The following is a 17,537-nucleotide window of genomic DNA, read 5'->3' on the forward strand; positions in this document are numbered from 1 at the left end:
ATTCTTTATTTGCCTATTTAATTATACTCTTGTGCCTTGTCTGTTTATCTTGTCTTCTCTTGTTCATTGTGAGTCTTGAGTTTGTTCCTGCCCTGCCTTGCATCCTGAGATTTACTGGCCATTGAACCCCACTGTCTGACAGCAAGACTGTAGCACCTCTCACATTGAAGAGATCATCAAGCCTCTGGTTCCTCCTTGCGTTCCTGGGGTGCGTTTCCCGAAAGCATCGTTGGCCAACTATGGTCGCAAGTTCCGTTGTTATCAGCATAGTTCAACGATTTGGTGTTTCCCGAAACCATCATTCCAACGAACGTTTGCAAACAGCATCACAAACTTGTGTGGTTGGAACGACAGCTCTCGAGCTGTGTTAGAAGCATAGTTTCTAGTTTACATGAGATGTAGACTGAATAAATCCTTATCTTTAGCAAAATAAGCAAGCTTACATTCAGTACAATGCGTGTTATTTATTTAGAATACATACAAATGTAATTTACATCTTTTAGTTTGTCAAGAGATTTAAAGCACCGTTTTTGAAGACTGCGCATGTGCGAACAGGCTCTACTATGTAAGAACGAGCCAAATATTGAGTCTGGTAATAAAGCAAAAAAACTGAGAAAAATTAGAAATGGTCTTCAGATGCCATGTCTGTAGCTTATATGACAAAATCTAGCGTTAATTCGATCTCAAACAGATTAATTAAAATAAGTTATAGTCCACCACGTGCAAGACGTCATAAACCAACGTGGTTGAACGATACTTTGCGACATACGGTTTCGGGAAACAGTCGTGACTAGCTAGTTGATTTCTCCAACGATGCATCGTACTATGGTAGTTAAGCAGTGAGCTATATAGTTGTACGAGAAACACACCCCTGAGAGTCACTTTAGCAGCATTTTAGCTTGATTTGAGAAATAATTTGTTATATCATCATATCATAAAAACACAGACTCAAAGGTTTACACGGCAACCAGTCAGAGTAAAAGCTTGGTTTAACATTTGAAAAAAGTTTTACTTAAATCATTAGGCCTACATTTTAAATAATTGATCATTACAACTTAAACCATTAAAATGTAATAAAAAAAAATAAAAAATAATTTGGTAAAAATAAATAAAAATATTTCATAGTGCCCTAAAAATTTAATTTATTTTAAAATTGTAATAAATTATTGTTAAATTGTATACGTTTCATGATTTCAATTAATTACACGTGCTTTTTGATTACTAAAATTTAATTTAACCATTAAAATGGGAGACTAATGCAGTGCAGCTCAGCTTTTCTGAGATCTTCTACTCTTCCCTGTGGATGACCTGTGAACTACTTTCTGTCTGAATTTTCGCATCTTGAATGTTTTAGAAAACTGAATTTGAATTCCGAATTTCTTCTTCTTGAAAACTTTAAATCTGTATTTTCAGTATTTAGAAGAAAAAAAACAAACAGCTGTTTGAAAATAAATGTCTATAAAATTCAGCCATAAAAACATTTCAATTTGTTCAATTTCAAATGTTCAATATATGTATAAAGAAATGTAATTCAGAACTATTTTAAATTCCACATTATTTTCAATTTTGTTAGATTACACTTGTCAATAATTGAAATGTACACAATTCAAAGTCAAATCATTTTGTCAAATGATATGCTCCATAAATTACAGGGAGGTAAAAATGACTTTAGAAAGATGGCAGCATTATCTCTGTGTAAAAATAAAATAGGTCTATTAGTAAAATCTGTTGACTTTCACAGTCTTTGCTGCATTAGGCCAATGGTGACCGCTCAAAAATAGGAAAAAGCACTTGTGTTTTTTGCCCGAAGTTTGCGTGCCTGTAACTCAAAAAGTATTAAAGATATCTGTCAAGATATCGCAGATATCTATCTGCGATGATAAAGATATCCTTTTAGATTCTGGTTCTTAAACTTTTCTTTTAGTATCTTCATTTTTTAGGCCCAAAATTCATTTCCAGAGATATGGGGATCTCAATGTGGCTCCATGAGAAAATTCATAAATCGTACACGGTTTCAGTGTCAAAAACAAAATTAGTGTCACTTTTCATACAGCTGATACCTTTTTCTTTTAAAGAGGAATATCTGAAAAACGAATAACATTGAAACTGTCTGATTGATTTCCAAATGAAGAGAGCTATGGCATGGAAAATAATAAATTCATCAAAGAGGAATGAAGCTGTATTTGGTAGAAAAATAGTTTTGGATGACGTTTGGTCAATGATTAAAATGATGGGAAAAGAAAATCTGTTAAAATCCCAGTGCTGATTGTAATAGAAATTTTAGATTTTCAGTGTTTACAGTATTGATTTTCATTTATTTCAGCATGACATTGAAATGATCCTTGACTGATGTGTGTGTGTTTTTAAACACTGGGAAACAGGTGAGACGTCAGGAGGAGGCAGATTGAAAAGGTGCCTATGTCCCCTAGGGTCAGAGGCCGTCCAATTTAGAACTTGTGAGTTTGTATGAATAAACTCAGCAGGATTAGATCACTAGCAGAGAAACCTTCCCTTGTTTAGATAAGGGCCTGTGAGCAGAAGACCTTGAAAGTACTATAAAGGCTCCTCTGCCCTCCCTCCCTTCGTCGCACTTGTTCCACAGACTGTACTGGTGTACTGGGCCTTCTTGCAAGAATAAAATACTTTTAATGGTCATTTGGATTCAAGACTGTCTTTTATGCAGAGATGATTGTTTAATGATAATTTTTGCCACAACATGATACTTGGCAGAAAGCAGATAATTTAGATAAGAAGTTTTGCATTTTAAATTAAATACATAAACATCGAAAAGAGGATAAGAAACTTTTCTGATGTCACAGGGATTTGTTCCCCTCAATGTCTATAGTGGTTATGGCCCTGCATGAGACAATATATGAAATAATGTAAATTTCCTTTACAAATGTCTAATTTCGTGCAAATAATTTCTTATGTTTGACATGATTTGTTTGTCAGGGGTCCTTCCGATAGATGTATATTTGTGTTGATTTGATATCTAAATGATTCACAGAACACAGATGTAAATAAGATATTGATACTGAAAGATGTTATCTACTTACCACTGACAGTAACACTGATGATCCTCTGAACGGTGTGTGAGCTGCTGTTCATGTTCAGATGATAATCTCCAGAGTCTGTGGTTTTAGAGTCACTGATGGTGAGAGATCCAGATTTTTCACTTAGCTGGAGTCTGCCATTGAATCTCTTATCTTTGCTGTCATATACTGAAGTCTTTTTGGTAATGATGTTACCAATTACATCTTCTCCAAACATCCACAATAGATCATATCCCTGTATTTCAGTAACACCAGTGCGTAGAGTGACAGATTCTCCCTCCTTCACTGACACTTTCTTCATTTCATCTGTCACAAAAACAAACACATATGAAGAACATATTACACATATGAATAATTATTTTTAAATCACAGTTAAGTGTTCTGTGGTTGATCTACCGACAATGCGCAAATTAAAGAACACAGAGCATCTCATTTCCATAATGACCAATGCAATCAGCATAAATTAGCGTAGAGTTGCAAACAAGCAGAGCCACTGATTTACTAACAACACTGGAGCAGCAAATTAAAAAATAAGTTGGCCTGGTAAACAATAAGTTCGGATAACGTCTTCCTCTGTCATTCCAAATAGACTAACACGAGTGGAGAAAATTCTCTCCTCCTCTCACAAGCTCTCTGTTCTCCACAGCGCCTCTAGCCGCAAATATTATAGCATGTCAAGCACAAAACTGGTAAAGCAGGGATACCCAGTCCTGTTCCTGGAGATCTTCCTGCAATGTTCAGCTCCAACCCTGATCAAACACACCTGAAGCGGTTCATGGAGATCTTCAGGAGCACTTGATCACTGTGTGTCGGAGCAGAGTTGGATCTCAACTCTGCAGATAGGTAGATCTCCAGGAACAGGATTGAGCAGCCCTGAGTTAAGAAATGCTTTTTTGGGCATTAAATAATAGCCAGTAAATTGACTGCCTCAAATTTATTATAAAACGAATAGTTCCAGTCCTTGATTCTGATTGGTTGAGCCGCGTTCAAAGCCGTTGTAAATTACTCAACAAACACACACACACCTGTGACCGCATTACAGTAACACTGCGCAACTGCCATTTCTGTTTCTTTGTTGCTGCATGTGTTGCTTAGCAACCTCTTTGGAACTACATTGCTTGCCGGAGGAATAATGTGTTATAACGTTATATTTTTTGTTGCTGGTGTTTATTTTATGAATAAAATAAATCAAATCAAATAAAAATCAAGTATATTTGTATAGCGCTTTTCACAATACAGATTGTATCAAAGCAGCTTCACAGTATTAAAATAAAATAATACAACAAAGTTTGTTTCTAGTGGAATTTATTGATTGATAGAATAAAATTAAATATCCCCAAAATATCCCCAACTGAGCAAGCCAAAGGCAACAGTGGCAAGGAACCGAAAAACTCCATCAAGTGACCTAATGGTGTCCTAAAACTCCATCAGGTGACCTAATGGAGAAAAAAAAACCTTGGGAGAACCCAGGCTCAGTCGGGGGCCAGTTCTCCTCTGGCATTTATGAACTAGAGGCCGGATTGTAGTTTGAAACTGTGAGATTAACAATATTACATGAATGCCTGGCTGAAAAGATGCGTCTTTAATCTAGTTTTAAACTGGGAGAGTGAGTCCGAGTAACGAACAGTATCAGGAAGACTATTCCAGAGTTTTGGAGCCAAATGCGAAAATGCTCTCCCTCCTTTGGTTGATCTGGATATCCTAGGTATGACCAAAAGCCTCGAATTTATTGATCTTAAAGAGCGTGATGGATTATAGGGTGATAGAAGATCCGTTAAATAGACTGGAGCTAAGCCGTTTAGGGCTTTATAAGTCAATAGCAATACCTTATAATTAATACAGAACTTTATAGGTAGCCAATGTAGTGATGATAAAATCGGTGTTACATGATCATATTTTCTTGATTTAATAAGAACTCTAGCGGCTGCATTTTGGACTAACTATAGCTTGTTTATTGAGGATGCAGGACAACCGGCTAATAAAGCATTACAGTAATCTAGTCTCGAGGTCATGAATGCATGAACTAACTTTTCTGCATCAGAAACTGATAGCATATTACGTAGCTTAGCAATGTTTCTAAGGTGGAAAAAAGGCTGTTTTTGTAACATACGAAATATGATTTTCAAAAGACAGGTTACAATCGAGTATAACACCCAGGTCTTTTACTGTAGAGGATAAAGTAACAGGACATCCTACGATGTCAAAGTTGTATTGTGAGAGGTTCTGTGGGCGGTTTTTTGAACCGATAAGTATTACCTCTGTCTTGTCTGGATTTAATAAAAGAAAATTACGCGTCATCCAATCTTTTATATCTTTAACACACTCTGTCAATTTGGATAATTTAGCGTTTTCATCCGGCCGTGATGAAATATATATTTGAGTGTCATCAGCATAACAATGGAAACTAATTCCATGTTTCCTTATAATATTTCCAAGTGGCAGCATATATATTGAGAATAACAGAGGGCCCAACACAAATCCCTGCGGCACTCCATAGTTTACTGGAATTATGATCGATTTTTCTCCATTTAAATAGACAAAATGGTAGCGGTCTGATAAGTATGATCTAAACCAGCTTAATGCTTGTCCTTGAACACCAGTATAATTTTGTAGTCGATCTAAGTGTGGCAGGGCGGGGTTAGATCCCGCCCTCGTAAGTGTTGTCATCTAATTGATGGGCGTGAGCGCCTATTGGCGGCCATCCCTGGCCTATTTAAGGTGGAGTTCAGGCCACCTGGGTATGCGTCATTGTTACGATCGCCTCTGTTTGGGTGCGCTCGCAGCTCTGCGGGAGGTATGTACCTGGCTCTTTGGTTAATGTTGCTGCTAGCACACATGCACCAGTAAAGTGGTTATGTATCTGTTTTAGCCAGGTTATGGCTGGGACTGGTGTGACCTTGCTTTTTGGTGCAGGCTGTCTTTCACCACAGCTCATGTGTATGATCGGATGGAGCAGCTGTACATTTGTGAGTTTCCTTTTATGAACGAAGCTGTGAGTAACTGAGTTATCTGTGGGTCTAGCGAACGACTTCTGGGTATGTATATCTAACCACTTGAGCATTATGAGATTGGTGTTTTTTTTAATTCATTCATAAACTTTCTATCTTTAGTGCATCAATCCGCTCGTGAGCAGTTTGTCTCGGTGGACTGTGGGGCAAATGCTTCCCAGACAACGCTGTTAGGCTGCACTGTTTTGTTCTGCTGCCATTAATACCACTATGTGACCGTTTATTATTTTGATATATTACTTTGTTTTATTCTGTTTGTTTATTTTGTTTTTGAAGATTGCTTTAAGCCAATGCTTGTGGACTAAGTGAGTGGCCAATCTCCGAGCCGTCATTCAATGTGAGACGTACTAGCAACAATGTAATTTAGCCCTTACCTTTTGGTTATATTGCCACCAGCAGTTTGGTTATTTTACTCTTTGATCGGTGCTTTTCTTAAGGACTGTGAAAAGTGAGCTACATTCTGTTTTGGATTTATTTTCTGTGATTCAATTAATTGTTCTCATTTTGTATTTTATTTTATTTTTCTGTTTATATAGCCTAGCATTTGGCTGCTCTGTTTATGCCAAAATGGCAATCTGATGTGAACTCCTTGGGAAACACTAGCCAGCTTAACTTCTGTGGCCAGTACATTGCCAAGTGTTGGCTTCTTTTATAGTTAGAATTTGTTCTACTGTAATTTGTTAATACATGTGCCTGCAGCAAATTGTGAAATTATATTGTGTTTTTTTTGTGTTTCTTTCAGAAGCTGAAGGTCCCCGGTGTAGGGAAGCTAGCTGTTTGTGCCTTTTTGGTGGTGGTGTTTCCTTCACCGAGTGTTTTGCCATTGGCACTTGCGTTTCTTTCACTTAAGTGTGAGAGTGAGAGTGTTTGTGTGGAGTGTGGTGTGGTCTTAGGATACTCACTGTCCAGCTAGCTCCCTACTGGTAAGCCTCAGCTTGAAAGTGTCTTTTTTTGTTTTTTTGTTTTGATGCACACCAAAGTGGTGTAAAACTTGTGTCTCCCCTGGAGTCAATAGCTTTTTATATATTTAAAATAATTATTATTGTGAAAATAAAGTATTTTTGTATTCAGATCCACGTCTCTTGTCCTCTGTGGTAGCGAACCAGCGTGTCTTGTATAAATTTCCCCGTTCAGTGAAACGGGGTGGCGTAGTCTGCTCTCCATTTAGTTATACTTTTCCTCATAAGTGTAACCGTAATTTACCCGATCCATCACCTCGCCACATCCTGGCGTATAGTCGGCAGGATTTCCACTTTGAGACAGAGACGTGGGTTAATTGTACAATTGTTTGTTGTTGTTTGTTTTTTTGTTTGTCTGTTCTTTTTCTCTTTTTTTGTTTTTGTATTATAGGATTGATTTTTTTTTTCTTGGAGTGGCAGCAGAACAGCAGTGCATGTCTTGTCTATGAAATCTAGCCTTTATCGTGGACTTATTCTTTCATTGGTAAGTGCCCCTGTAGCTAAAGTGTGGAAGAGGAATGGGTGGCCTTAGTATTGAAGAGGCCAAGGCTTGGATGCGCGTTCGTCACCTCTCTGACACCGAGAAGGCATTTTATTTGTTTGACCAATTAGAAGGGGAGGCAAGGGAAGAGATCAAGTATTGCCCAGAGGGGGAGCGTAAAGACTCAGGCAAAACTAGTTCAGCTTTGGGGAAGTTGTATGGTTGCTCAGTCGCAGGTCTCGTTACAAGAGCCATTTCTTTTAATGAAGCAATGGGAGGGGGAGTCAATATGGGAGTTCTCCCTTGTCCTCATAGGCCTCCCAGAGTGCGTTTCCCATCGCCCTCGGCTTCTTTTGCTTGTTTTATCCTCAACTTGGGGTGTGCAGCCTGGCCCATTTGCGTTGTCCGCAAACTAGTTCCTGTCGAGCTAAGGCACAGTTAGGAAGTGACCAGTTCGGGTCTTTTAAATCTGTCCCGTTTAGGGTTGTCATTCCCCATCTTGTCATATGGATGGGTGAAATTAAGTACCGTGCATGGGTCGCACTAGCTCTACGGTATCTACTGTTACTGAGTTGTATTCGTAAACTTTTGAACTATGGGGCCTGGGCAGACTTCAGTCGTGCTAGTGGTTGTAGCTGCAGGCTGTTTATGGGCCTTTTAATTCCTTATATTGGTTATTTGGGATTGGACCATATGGCTCTGCTTTTTCCGGGCTGTCATTAACCCTTGAAGTTCTTAGTTTTCGTTATACTGGCATGAGGTTCTGTTTATATAATGGCACCTGTAAGATGATTTTAAGTTCGGCGAAGTGTATTCATCTCCTGTAAATAATTTTAAGTACGGTGTCGCTATGGTGGCTCCTGTGTCTAATTCTGTCTCTGCCCTCTAGGCCCTGGCACTGGGTAATTCTGGGCTGTAGGTGGAGTTGGTCCATCGTCGGGGCGACGACGCAAGAGCTAGGGGTAGATTGTGGCAGGGCGGGGTTAGATCCCGCCCTTGTAAGTGTTGTCATCTAATTGATGGGCGTGAGCGCCTATTGGCGGCCATCCCTGGCCTATTTAAGGTGGAGTTCAGGCCACCTGGGTATGTGTCATTGTTACGATCGCCTCTGTTTGGGTGCGCTCGCAGCTCTGCGGGAGGTATGTACCTGGCTCTTTGGTTAATGTTGCTGCTAGCACACATGCACCAGTAAAGTGGTTATGTATCTGTTTTAGCCAGGTTATGGCTGGGACTGGTGTGACCTTGCTTTTTGGTGCAGGCTGTCTTTCACCACAGCTCATGTGTATGATCGGATGGAGCAGCTGTACATTTGTGAGTTTCCTTTTATGAACGAAGCTGTGAGTAACTGAGTTATCTGTGGGTCTAGCGAACGACTTCTGGGTATGTATATCTAACCACTTGAGCATTATGAGATTGGTGTTTTTTTAATTCATTCATAAACTTTCTATCTTTAGTGCATCAATCCGCTCGTGAGCAGTTTGTCTCGGTGGACTGTGGGGCAAATGCTTCCCAGACAACGCTGTTAGGCTGCACTGTTTTGTTCTGCTGCCATTAATACCACTATGTGACCGTTTATTATTTTGATATATTACTTTGTTTTATTCTGTTTGTTTATTTTGTTTTTGAAGATTGCTTTAAGCCAATGCTTGTGGACTAAGTGAGTGGCCAATCTCCGAGCCGTCATTCAATGTGAGACGTACTAGCAACAATGTAATTTAGCCCTTACCTTTTGGTTATATTGCCACCAGCAGTTTGGTTATTTTACTCTTTGATCGGTGCTTTTCTTAAGGACTGTGAAAAGTGAGCTACATTCTGTTTTGGATTTATTTTCTGTGATTCAATTAATTGTTCTCATTTTGTATTTTATTTTATTTTTCTGTTTATATAGCCTAGCATTTGGCTGCTCTGTTTATGCCAAAATGGCAATCTGATGTGAACTCCTTGGGAAACACTAGCCAGCTTAACTTCTGTGGCCAGTAGATTACCAAGTGTTGGCTTCTTTTATAGTTAGAATTTGTTCTACTGTAATTTGTTAATACATGTGCCTGCAGCAAATTGTGAAATTATATTGTGTTTTTTTTGTGTTTCTTTCAGAAGCTGAAGGTCCCCGGTGTAGGGAAGCTAGCTGTTTGTGCCTTTTTGGTGGTGGTGTTTCCTTCACCGAGTGTTTTGCCATTGGCACTTGCGTTTCTTTCACTTAAGTGTGAGAGTGAGAGTGTTTGTGTGGAGTGTGGTGTGGTCTTAGGATACTCACTGTCCAGCTAGCTCCCTACTGGTAAGCCTCAGCTTGAAAGTGTCTTTTTTTGTTTTTTTGTTTTGATGCACACCAAAGTGGTGTAAAACTTGTGTCTCCCCTGGAGTCAATAGCTTTTTATATATTTAAAATAATTATTATTGTGAAAATAAAGTATTTTTGTATTCAGATCCACGTCTCTTGTCCTCTGTGGTAGCGAACCAGCGTGTCTTGTATAAATTTCCCCGTTCAGTGAAACGGGGTGGCGTAGTCTGCTCTCCATTTAGTTATACTTTTCCTCATAAGTGTAACCGTAATTTACCCGATCCATCACCTCGCCACATAAGAGTATTGTATGATCTATAGTATCGAACGCAGCACTTAGATCAAGTAAAACTAGTATTGAGATGCAGCCTTGGTCAGAAGCTAAGAGTAAATCATTTGATTTTAACGAGCGCAGTTTCAGTGCTATGATGCGGCCTGAATCCTGACTGAAACTTTTCATAGATATCATTTTCTTGCAAGAAAGAGCCCAGTTGAGTGGACACAACTTTTTCTAGTATTTTAGACATAAAAGGTAGATTTGAAATGGGTCTATAATTTGCTAGATTATGCGGGTCTAATTGTGGTTTCTTAATGAGAGGTTTTATCATTGCCAGTTTAAATGTTCTTGGAACATGACCTAAAGATAAAGACGAGTTAATAATATTGAGGAGAGGCTCTTCCACTACAGGTAACACTTCCTTCAGTAGTTTAGTTGGTATAGGATCTAATAAACATGTTGTTGTTTTAGATGAAGTGATAAGTTTATTTAACTCTTTTTGTTCTATAGTTGTAAAGCACTGTAATTGTTCTTGCGGGGGGAAAATTGAGGCTGAATTATAAGGTGCGATTGAGGATTGAACGTTTACAATTGTGGTTCTGATGTTTTCTATTTTCTCAGTGAAGAAGTTCATGAAATCATTACTACTAAACTGTAACGGGATATTTTGTTCGGGTGACGTCTGTTTATTTGTTAGTCTAGCCACGGTGTTAAATAAAAACCTAGGATTGTTTTGGTTGTTTTCTATTAGTTTGCGGAGGTGCTCAGCCCTGGCCGCTTTTAGGGCCTTTTTATAACGTGACATACTGTCTTTTCACGCGATTCTAAAGACCTCTAAATTAGTTTGTTTCCATTTACGCTCTAAATTACGGGTTTCTCTCTTTAGAACATGCGTAGTATTATTGTACCATGGTGCTTTAATTTTCTCTGTGACCTTTTTTAATCTAACGGGTGCAACAACATCCAATGATCTAGAGAGAATGGTGCTCATAGTGCTAGTTAGTTCTTCTAGTTCATCTTTTCTTTTGGGTTCAGGCAGCAGCTGAGACAGATTAGATAAGCAATTCGAGAAATTATCTATGGTGGATGGAAGGATTGTTCTGCCTGGTCGAAAACGCGGCGCCGCATGACATATTACAGCAGTACGTAATATGCAAGTTACCAAGTAATGGTCAGTGACATCATCACTTTGTGGAATGATATCTATATCGGTTGGATCGGTTCCATATGATATAATTAAATCGAGTGTGTGATTAAGACGATGAGTTGGTCCTGTGACGTTTTGTTTGACCCCAAAGGAATTTAATAGATCTATAAACGCAGCCCCTAACGCATCATTTGGATTATCTACGTGTATGTTAAAATCTCCAACAATTAATGCTTTATCTACATTGACCAATAGATCTGAGAGAAAATCTGCAAACTCTTTTAGGAAATCAGCGTAAGGCCCAGGCGGTCTATATACGGTAGCCAAGGCTAGAGATAATATGGATTTTTTTCTTATTATAACTTATAACCCGTTTTCTGAGTAACATTGAGAATATCTCTATAGACCGCTGCAACACCGCCGCCACGACCAATCAGACGGGGTTCGTGCTTATAGGAGTATCCTAATGGAGTAGACTCATTAAGACCGAAATAATCATTAGGTTTAAGCCAAGTTTCAGTAAGGCAAAGTACATCGAAGCTATTATCCGTGACTATTTCATTTACAATAACTGCCTTAGGTGTGAGTGATCTAATGTTTAGAAGACCTAGCTTTAGAAATTGTTTTTGGTTACTAATAGCAACATTTTCTGGTTTAATAACAATTAGATTTTTTCTAGATCCTGCAGTAGATTTATTATTTGATCTCACTAAACGAGGAATAGACACAGTTTCTATGCAATGTAATAAAATAAATATTAAAATGAATATTTTTATGGACTAACCATTTTATAAAAGCAATAAGCCCCTTGAAGCCGTGTTTTCCGCTCCGCGTCGTGCCTAACAACGCCTCTTAGCTGTTCTAAATCCACTGTAAAACACAGCTTTGCGGGGCTTATTGCCTAAAAAAAACATTGCATGATTTATTCAAATACTTTCCTGCCATAAATTTTACAACTGAAAGGAATATCTACAAATGAATATGCAATACTGTCATATTAGAATGAACGTAAAAGAGCTTTTTTAAAGATGTTTATCAGACGTCTGTAACAACAGATTTGTTTCCAGACGAAGCGCTCTTTAACAGACATCTTGGAGACACACGTGAGCTCTGCTTCTGCAAGTGTAAAGATGAGTGTGATGAATTCTGGTTAAACACTGCATATCATATTGTTTGTTCTCACCTCTTACAAAAGCTGATCTACATATTGAGTTTCATTTTCTTAAATCAATTTGGACATTTTGTACATTTTAATTAAAACAAACACATGAATATACCCAGTCCCAACATTATATTTTACATAGGTATTAGTATAATAGGTAAGACCTTACAAGGGTCTTTAATAGCATCAAATATTAAAAACTGTGCAGAAACCTTAAAAAAGACTATAATTACAATTATACAGGCCATTAAAGTAGATGTGACAGTTACATCACTGCAGTTGCGCATGTACTATGGTGGCAGAAAACTGTGGTAACAACTGTAGGAAAATGGGTACAAAATTGTATGTGTCAATATTGCATGCCTTGAGCTTTTCTTGCGTATAGATGCAGAGTTTTTCCACAAGGAATATGAAGATGTCCGGCCGCTGAAATTTTGGCAATTTATAGTAGTTCAATCCTTGACCAATAGACCTGACAGTGAGTACGTGTCACGGTTCATAAGTCCATTGTCTTCTTCTTGTCTCGTGTTCTGTTGTCATGTGTGTGTTGTGCATTGATTGTGTGGGCGGGTCGTCTGATCAGCGATCATCAACAATTAAGCTCATCACTCCCGTCACCAGCTGCAGCTCATCTCATCACCCCATAAATACTCACCACTTTCTCATTTCCCCTGTCAGATCGTTGTATGTGGTTTCCCGGTTGTGTTCCCAGTCTTCGTGTCGAGTTGTGCCTGCCCTGTTCCTGTTCGTGTTCCCTTGGATTTGGATTACTCGTCACCTGGGATTCTCACCGCACCACTTCACCGTCTGCACTGGAACATCTGACCATCGGGGTCCCTGCGTTACCATCCTGTCTCAGCTGTTATTTGTTCCTTGTTCTGTCACTTCAATAAATGAGTATACTTGCAATTGCTTCCTCATCTTTTACCGTTACAGAACGATCTGACCATAAACATGGAAGCAGCGAGTGGATCCTCCAGTCCAATGGAAGATTTTCTGAATCAATGCATGAAGAGAATGGACACGCAGGAGAAGAATCTCCATGAGACAGCTCGCGCTGTTCAGGCTCTGGTAACGCAGGTGTCCGGGCTCACCCAGCAGCTACAACAACCACAGGGTCCCGCTGCGCCACCCGCACCACCGATTCCCCCACCACCATCAGCGGACCCATCCCAGTCAGAGCCCCGCCTGCCGATTCCGGAGGCTTACGCAGGTGAACCCAATTACTGCCGATCTTTTCTGACCAGATGCTCTATGCATTTTTCTCTGCAGCCCCGTACTTTCCACGACGAGCGAACCAAGGTCGCGTTTGTTCTGGCGCTTCTGACTGGGAAAGCGGCGCTTTGGGGAACGGCGGTGTGGGAGAATCAGGAAGAATGCTGCTCCTCGTTCCAGAGGCTCTCCGAAGAAATGAAACAGGTGTTCGACCGTTCCGTGTCCGGACGTGAGGCTGCCAGAGTATTAGCCGACCTTCAACAAGGAGAAAGATCCGTATCTGACTTTTCGATCGAGTTTCGCACTCTGGCAGCCGAGAGCCAATGGAACGAGGAGGCGCAGTGGGACATGTTCCTGCATGGGCTGGCTGACCGCGTCCAACGAGAAATCTACGCCATGGACCTTCCGGCCAGATTGAGTGATCTCATTGCCCTGGCGATAAGAGTGGATGGTCGTCTTTCTCGAGCTGATCGACGTCTTCAGTCCCAGCGGGTCCCGGGAGGGATCGAGGGACAACGATCCAGAGAGAGGGACGCGGTCAGCCCCGTCGAAGATCACGAGCCCATGCAGGTGGGTCGAGCCCGGCTTTCCCGGGAGGAGAAGGAAAGGCGGAGATCCCTGGGCCTTTGCATGTACTGTGGGAGAGCGGGACACTTTGCTTACAGCTGTCCGTTAAAAGGCCCAGCCCGGCAGTAAATATGAGGCTACTGTCGGGTGGGATCTCTGCCGAGAAGACCTCATCCACATCTACTCTCCTTCCGGTAAGGCTCCGATGGTCCTCTCACCTTCACGACTGTCGAGCACTTCTGGACTCTGGGGCTGAAGGTAATTTCATGGACTACACTTTTGCACTCAAGTTTCAAGTTCCCCTCAGATCCCTCACACATCAGATAGCAGTACACGCACTCAACGGTCAAGAACTCCCCACCATTTCACTTGCCACCGAAGACATCACCCTCATCACATCAGGCAACCACACCGAAACCATCTCATTCTACATCATGGACACTCCTCTTGCACCCATCGTCCTTGGTCATCCCTGGCTCACCCGTCATAACCCCAGAGTGGACTGGTCATCACAATCTGTGTCTTCGTGGAGTAGCTTTTGTCATAAGTCTTGTCTAGTGTCTGCCTGTCCGTCTGTTTCTGTCCCTGTGTTTCAGGAGGAGACAGTGGAGTTATCTAACGTGCCCGCGGAGTACCTGGACCTGAAGGAGGTGTTCAGTAAGTCTCGGGCTGCTTCTCTTCCTCCGCATCGTCCCTATGACTGTGCTATAGAGTTATTACCAGGTACGTCTCCGCCTAAGGGCAAGTTATATTCACTCTCTGTTCCAGAGAGAGAGGCCATGGAGAAATACATTTCTGATTCTCTAGCAACGGGGTTCATCCGTCCTTCCTCTTCTCCAGCGGGGGCGGGATTCTTTTTTGTGGGGAAGAAGGATGGGTCGCTGCGACCTTGTATTGACTACCGGGGGTTGAACAACATCACGGTAAAGAATACTTATCCTTTGCCGTTGATGTCTTCAGCTTTCGAGAGGTTGCAGGGAGCATCTATCTTTACGAAATTGGATTTACGAAACGCTTATCATTTGGTCCGCATCAGGGAGGGGGATGAGTGGAAGACCGCTTTTAACACCCCCAGGGGGCACTTTGAATACTTGGTTATGCCTTTCGGCCTTTCCAACTCCCCAGCGGTCTTCCAGGCACTTGTCAATGACGTGTTACGAGACATGGTCGATCAGTTCATTTATGTCTACCTGGATGACATATTGATTTTTTCTTCGTCTCTCCAGGAACATGTGCAACACGTCCGACAAGTGCTTCAGAGGTTGCTAGAGAATGGGCTTTTTGTCAAGGCGGAGAAATGCGTTTTTCATGCACAGTCTGTTCCTTTCTTAGGTTACATCATCTCGGTTGAGGGAATGCGCATGGATCCTGAGAAGGTTAAGGCTGTGGTGGATTGGCCAAACCCAGATTCCCGTAAGGCCCTACTGAGGTTTCTGGGGTTCGCCAATTTTTACCGGCGTTTTATTCGCAACTTCAGCCAACTAGCCGCACCTCTGACCGCCTTGACCTCCCCCAGTACTACGTTCAGGTGGTCAGACGCAGCCTCGGCTGCGTTTGCCAAACTGAAGGGTTGCTTTGTTTCAGCCCCTATTCTGATAACCCCTGATCCATCACGTCAGTTCGTGGTGGAGGTCGATGCGTCAGAGGTGGGGGTAGGTGCAGTGTTATCCCAGCGTTCTCCTTCAGACGACAAGATGCATCCTTGCGCGTTTTTGTCACATCGTTTATCCCCTGCCGAACGTAATTATGACATTGGCAACAGGGAGTTGTTGGCAGTCAAGTTAGCATTGGAGGAGTGGCGCCACTGGTTAGAAGGGTCGGGGGTACCTTTTATCGTCTGGACCGATCACAAGAATTTGGAATACATTCGGACTGCTAAAAGATTGAACTCCAGGCAGGCTCGGTGGGCTCTTTTTTTCGGTCGTTTTGACTTTACTCTCTCGTACCGCCCGGGTTCTAAGAACATCAAACCCGATTCTTTATCGCGCATTTTTGACCGTTCCGAACGCCCGTCTACTCCCGAGTGCATTTTACCAGAGAATCTATTCATCTCTTCACTCACATGGGAGGTCGAATCGAAGGTCAAGAGAGCCTTAGAAGGGGTAACGCCTCCGACTCGTTGTCCACCGAACCGTTTATTTGTGCCTGAGGGTCTACGGTCCAGCGTTATTCAGTGGGGTCATTGCTCCAATGTGGCTTGCCATCCAGGAGTTAATCGTACTCAATTTTTAGTCAAGCAACGATTCTGGTGGCCTGGTATGGCTCGTGACGTTCACAGTTTTGTTTTGGCTTGTTCAGTCTGCGCCATGGGTAAGACTTCCAATCGGCCCCCGGATGGGTTACTTCAACCGCTGCCGGTGCCTTCGAGACCCTGGTCCCATATCGCTCTAGATTTTATCAGTGTCATCCACGGGCCTATCACCGTTTGAGTGTAGTGTAGGGTACCAGCCACCTATTTTTCCTAGTCTGGAATCCGAAGTCGCGGTCCCCTCCGCCCACGCCTTTGTCCAGAGGTGTCACCGCACTTGGACTAGAGCCCGTGAGACTCTACTCCAAGTGGGGGCACGCACCAAGGCCAAAGCCGATCGCCACCGGCGTAGGCCTCCCGTATATGTCGTCGGTTCCAAAGTGTGGCTTTCTACTAAGGACATTCCGCTCCGCTCCGTTTCCAATAAACTTGCACCCAAATTCATTGGCCCGTTCTCTGTCACTAAAATCATTAGTCCGGTGACAGTCCGCCTCAATCTTCCTCCAGTGTACAGGAGGATTCATCCCGTCCTTCATGTGTCTAAAATTAAGCCCGTCTTTTTTGCACGCATTAATCCGCCAGCCCCGGTTCCCCCCCCGCCGCGACTCGTAGATGGGGAAACTACTTATTCGGTTAATCGTGTTCTGGACTCGAGGCGAAGGGGACGCGGATTTCAGTACTTGGTGGACTGGGAAGGTTACGGTCCGGAGGAGAGAAGTTGGGTACCTGCTAGAGACATTCTGGATCACTCCCTTATCGATGATTACAATCGACAGGTAAGGGAGCCTGGGAACGCCAGGAGGCGTTCCTAGGGAGGGGGGTACTGTCACGGTTCATAAGTCCATTGTCTTCTTCTTGTCTCGTGTTCTGTTGTCATGTGTGTGTTGTGCATTGATTGTGTGGGCGGGTCGTCTGATCAGCGATCATCAACAATTAAGCTCATCACTCCCGTCACCAGCTGCAGCTCATCTCATCACCCCATAAATACTCACCACTTTCTCATTTCCCCTGTCAGATCGTTGTATGTGGTTTCCCGGTTGTGTTCCCAGTCTTCGTGTCGAGTTGTGCCTGCCCTGTTCCTGTTCCTGTTCGTGTTCCCTTGGATTTGGATTACTCGTCACCTGGGATTCTCACCGCACCAC

Source organism: Abramis brama, assembly GCF_963993115.1.
Source record: "Abramis brama genome assembly, chromosome: 6".
NCBI classification, from domain to species: Eukaryota; Metazoa; Chordata; class Actinopteri; order Cypriniformes; family Leuciscidae; genus Abramis; species Abramis brama.